This window comes from Triticum urartu, chromosome 3, assembly GCF_003073215.2.
Source record: "Triticum urartu cultivar G1812 chromosome 3, Tu2.1, whole genome shotgun sequence".
In the NCBI taxonomy this organism is placed as follows: domain Eukaryota; kingdom Viridiplantae; phylum Streptophyta; class Magnoliopsida; order Poales; family Poaceae; genus Triticum; species Triticum urartu.
The window spans coordinates 638,888,443-638,894,681 of NC_053024.1; positions in this window are offsets into that span (position 1 = coordinate 638,888,443).

A 6,239-nucleotide genomic window follows, 5' to 3' on the forward strand; every position below is an offset into this window, starting at 1 on the left:
TATGTGGCCCCCCGGGGCAGGTGGCCCCACCCGGTGGGCCCCCGGGACCCTTCCGGTGGTCCCAGTACAATACCGGTGACCCAGAAACTTGTCCCGATGGCCGAAATAGCACTTCCTATATATAATTCTTTACCTCCGGACCATTCCGGAACTCCTCGTGACGTCCGGGATCTCATCCGGGACTCCGAACAACTTTCGGGTTACCGCATACTAATATCTCTATAACCCTAGCGTCACCGAACCTTAAGTGTGTAGACCCTACGGGTTTGGGAGACATGCAGACATGACAGAGATGACTCTCCGGTCAATAACCAACAGCGGGATCTGGATACCCATGTTGGCTCCCACATGTTCCACGATGATCTCATCGGATGAACCACGATGTCAAGGACTTAATCAATCCCGTATACAATTCCCTTTGTCTATCGGTACGATACTTGCCCGAGATTTGATCGTCGGTATCCCGATACCTTGTTCAATCTCGTTACCGGCAAGTCTCTTTTACTCGTTCCGTAACACATCATCCCGTGACCAACTCCTTGATCACATTGTGCACATTATGATGATGTCCTACCGAGTGGGCCCAGAGATACCTCTCCGTTTACACGGAGTGACAAATCCCAGTCTCGATTCGTGCCAACCCAACAGACACTTTCGGAGATATCTATAGTGTACCTTTATAGCCACCCAGTTACGTTGTGACGTTTGTTACACCCAAAGCATTCCTACGGTATCCGGGAGTTGCACAATCTCATGGTCTAAGGAAATGATACTTGACACTAGAAAAGCTTTAGCATACGAACTACACGATCTTTGTGCTAGGCTTAGGATTGGGTCTTGTCCATCAGATCATTCTCCTAATGATGTGATCCCGTTATCAATGACATCTAATGTCCATGGTCAGGAAACCGTAACCATCTATTGATCAACGAGCTAGTCAACTAGAGACTTACTAGGGACATGGTGTTGTCTATGTATCCACACATGTATCTGAGTTTCCTATCAATACAATTCTAGCATGGATAATAAACGATTATCATGAACAAGGAAATATAATAATAACTAATTTATTATTGCCTCTAGGGCATATTTCCAACACTTTTATCCTTAGTGGCAATAATACAATACAATACAAGTAGTTTCCACTTTCTATCACCATGGTTGATTATTTGCAAGATTAAACTCATCTAACATACACAACTCCATCTTGGAGATCGCTCATCTAAACATGGTCAGTGCAAGAACAATAGACCGGAGAGAAGATATACCAATAAATTATGCATCAAAGAACTCAAAAGAATCAGTGAATAAAACATGTACAAGTCTGATCATAAAGTGATAATTCATCAGCCTGCAACAAACACATCATAAAATTTCATCACATGGATCACAATCATGTAGGGAAACTCATGTGATCATTGTATTGAACAACAAAGGGCAGATTTCCATCTAGCTACTATTATGGGCGGATACTCCAAGAAGGACTACTCACACATGGACATGGTGGCAGCAATGTTTTTGCAGGTGATCTCCGTGATGGATTTCTCCTCCTGCAAAGTACTGTAAAAGGCCTCCAAATTGGGTCTTTCTCTCAACAGAGAGGTGGCGGCGACGAAAAAGTCCTTGATAAATAAAATCAATGTTTTTGGTCAAATATAAGGCAAGGCGCGGGGAGGCAGTGGAAAGGCGTAGCAGGGGGGTCAGTTGGCCCCACCACACGCCCTGGGCTGAGCTAACGAGCTACATGGAGCCCACAATCCCCCTAGGTGGGCTCAGGTGCCTCTGGCTTCGTCCTGTCTAGAAACTTCTTGTCATTTTTTTCAATTTTCTGGTCCTCGAAAAATTAATTTCATTGAGAAGTCCAAGAAAAGCAAAAAACAACAACTCACACTTGGAACTGAATTAATAGGTAGGTCCAGAAAAATGATAAAAATAGATGCCAAAACTATACAATTGCAATATGAACATAGTATGAAAAAAATAGATTCTCCTAGGACATACATCTTGAGAGTTAACCGCTGAAACTTCGGACAATGGGGGCTTGGTGGCATAATTCTCTCCAAATTTGTGTTTCTGCCATATCCATCTTGAGTAATGTATGTTACATCTAATGAAGCCCAACAAATAATTTGGCCTTTGTTTCTTCTATCCTCACCTTTGTGCGTTCTTCCTCATCGAGGAATCAACCTAGTGATTGGCTTTCCATTATAATGTTTTTCATATGTACATAGTTAACAAAGCAAGCCTAAGCTAGGGATGGCTCGTCGGCATGCGCTACAGATACAACTAGCTTCCATTCCAGTGAGATGTGGCTCTGCACTCTCCACATCCCATCGTCAATATTAATCAGACACCATCATTAAAAAAATCCTAAAAGAAAAGGAAAATAAAATCCAGTCCTTGGGAGTTCTTCATCTTCTCCATCCCAAACATGTAGATGGAGGACCTATATTGCCTCATCGGAGTTTCGCGCCGTCACCGGAACAAGAAATTAGCATCCATGTAGGAAGCTAGGAAGTCATTGACCTCTGTAGGGAAAAGTTAACGACGTCAATCCCAAAGGGTCCATAGCTTGGAGAAGAAGACGAAGTTCAGTTGATCACACCTAGACGTTTTCCCAAGTTGATGTGATAACTAAAATGACATCATTGTAGACGAAGCACCACATGGCCGATGAAGGCACATCCAACTCCCTGTATGATAGATGGAAATGCAAGCATGCACACTAGATCTTATTGTTAGATTCTAAGGAGCACGCACCACCAAAGATGAAGGAGCCGAATGAGGTTTGATTGAGCAATACCACCACCACCGTAAGGGCGAAAGTGATGGACATCCAATCATACATGTCCAATCGGATCAGGTCCGGCGAGGTACGCACCGCTGGGGCCAAAGAAGAAGACGGAGAAACCATTATTTAACTCCACCGCCTCTACCGTGGGAAGGGCCAAAGCGGCAGACATGCAACAATAGGGCATCATCCCTAGTCCTTGCTGGGAATGGGTGCAACAGGCTATGTGGAGAAACGAAAGCGGCATTGATGCTATGTGGTCACCCAAAGCGCGACAATGGCCAATTTTCCTCTAGATAGCATCACTGGTGGCTTGGATGCATCGTCCAAGGCGGCTTGGGAGGCGATATGCTTCCTTGGGCCCTTTGATGTCCAGACGGCTGAAGATGGCAATGCGATTTAGTTGGATCCAAGGAGGATTGGTTAAAGAGATTGTGGCGGCTGAGGTAAATGGGGGTGCAATGTGAGGAGCGGGGATGGTGCGGCTAAGGTTTGTGGTGCGAAATGGCGGTGGTAGTTCTTGACGTTGTGCTGGAGCGGGTTGTTCACCTCACCTTTATCTGTTCTTTTTTCTATTCTTCTAAGTTTCGGCTAGTGCATCTTCAATGTTTTGACGCTTTGGATCGAGTTGTTGCATATGCTGCATGTAATTGCTATCAGCTTAATATATATTACCCTTTATCAATAAAAAATCAATGGAGTTTGGATGGTTTTCACATATAAATTATAATATTATACTCCCTCCGATACGAATTAATTGAGGAAGCCTCTATACAATGACCAAAGTGAGTAACATATTAGACATAACGGGTGACGCCAACTAGCTAAGTATCACTTTTATTGTGTCGTGCCCGTTTTGTTCTATGTCATACACAAGTCTAGGCCTCCTTTGGTTTAGAGGAATGTTATAGGAATTTCATAGAATATGATTTCTATAGAAAAAATTCTTTTTGAGCCCTAGACTTGTGTATCCTATTCTTATGGAGGAATTCTTCCTATCCTTCATATTTCATAGGAAAATAAACATTAGGCTAGGCTTGATGGAAAAAAATCATATGACGTGAATCAAAGGGCAACTACTTTCCTATTCCTACTCATAAAATTTGAGATATATATCATCTCATATTTTATGATTTTTCTATTTCTCCCCTATTTTTTTTTCCTATTTTTCTATTTCTCCCCTATGAACCAAAGGAGGCCCTAATTCGTCCGTTTCTTCCAAAAGTTCATCCAATGTTTATCCCCACGACGATACCCTGAATACGACATGTTGTCCTTGCATTTGTGTCGCCGACTAGACTTTTTCCTTTTAGAACTGACATGGGTCACCAACAAGGCAACCAGGAAGCCGCAAGCTCACTTGGCGGTGGCTTCGCTAGCTAACGAGGACGTCGTCGCCCGCTAGAGTCAGATTTTTATAGATTTTTATATGGACGTGTGAATGGGATAACGGGACGGGGTAATGCTCTGCAGGTTTGGTCTGGGCGGGTCAAGAGCAATAGTCGCAGCGCCTGTCGATCAACAAAGAAAATACCTGTATGAACGGGTAGTGCTGAGCAGGTTTGGTCTGGACGGGTCTGCGTTTGTAATGTGTTTCACAAAAAAATCCAAAAGGTTTTAATAATTACCCAATGTATGAAATGTTGGATCATTCGCTGTTCTGTCAGCACTTTGTGTATGCTGAGGAATGTTTTCTGAAGCACCACCACACATAAGGTAGGTGTTAAACGCGCCTCACGATTCTCCTCAAATGCAATTTTTTCCGCGGGAACTCCTCAAATGCATATCACTCCCTTTATTTTTAAATATAAGCCCTTTTGAAGAGTTCAATATGCACTATGTATCTAGACATGTTTTTAAAGTGTAGATTCACTTGTTTTGCTTCATACGTAATCCATACTCCATATTGTCATCTCTAAGAGGTCTTAGGGGATCTTCAGCCGCGCCCCCAAGAAGACCTTCCTAGGCGATTTTTTCGCGTCGGCGCCAAAAAAAGACCCAGTCGCGCCCCCAGGAGCTCGATTTTCGCCGGCCTGAGCCAAAAACAGCGCCGACAGACCCAGGCTGAACCCGGCGCGCTGGGGGGCGCCCGGGGGCGCCGGGGCGAACTGTTTTGGCGCGAAACAGCCGCGGGCCCGCCGCGTCAGCGACACGGCGCCTCGTCTTCCTCCAACGGCCTCGGTTCTCGCGGGGAATCAATGGCAAGGCTGCCGCCGATCAGCCTTACCATTGATTTCTCACGGGCGGCGCGTCACGGGACGACGCGCCGACGCCTCCCCTCCCTCGCACGCGTACACACGGATGCGGCGCGGTTATATAGCCGGTGGCCTGCACTCGCCTGTGCCCACACCAGCCCCGCCCCTCGCCGCCGCCCAGCTCCTCCCTCTCCTACCTCTCCCGAGCGCCGCCGCCCAGCCCCTTCCTCTATCTCTCTACCTCTCCCGAGCCCGTCGCCATGGCGGAACGCTACCCCGGAGACGAGGCGGCGGCCAACGGCTTCGGCCGCCGTTCGCTCTGCGAACAGGAGTCCTGGCTCCTGTTCCAGGCGAACATCCCGGCGCCGCCGGACATGCGCGCCGGGCCGACGGGGTGGAGGCTCAGCGCCGGGGGAGTGCCTATTCTCCCGTTGCCCGACGCCGTGGCAAAGCCGAAGTACTTCGCCGAGGAAGTCGAGGTCGTGCACGCCTCCCTCACCGACGCCCAACTCTCCCTCCCCTAGTACGCCGCCGACAACCACGTGGCTTGGGCGGCGTATTTCGAGCGCCGCCAGCAGCAGCGCTTGGCATCCACCAACGGCGCGCCGGTGGTCGGCGGCCGGCAGAACAGCGAGGGGCGCCACCTGTGATGGGGCGTCCCCGGCCGCACACTCGAGGGCGTGCTGACGTACCTCGAGGGCGGCAACGACCCGCCGTTGGCGTACCCGGCGAGGGCGGCCGCCCCGGCGTAGCACCGACGCGCCAGGCCGTGGGCGCCAAGGAGGTTCGGGTCCTCCTCCTCTTCTTCCTCCTCCCGATCTTCATCGCACTCCTCCGACACTCCGGCCCTGCTCGGCGTCAAGGCCGAGCCCGCGGCGGAGACGCCGCTCGGCCGGCGCCCTCGCAGCGCCGGCATCGTCATCAACGAGGGCGGCCAGCGCGCCTACTCGTCGGCTCCTCCTCCGCGCTTCGTCAAGCCAAAGACGGAGCTGGGGCTCGCGCCGGTGAAGACGGAGCCGGGGCTCGCGCTGGTGACGACGGAGCTCGACGACGACGACGCGGCCCTGGAATGGGCGCGCAGGGACTCCATAGCGATGGAGAAGGAGCGCCTGGAGAAGGCGAAGGAGCGCCAGCGCGCCGCCCTGCTTCGCTTCGCGGAGCGTCGACGCGGCCGCGACGAAGGCGGAGTCGTCGTCATCTGCGACAGCGACGATGACGACGACGATGCGCCGCCACCAGTCCGCCATGGCGAC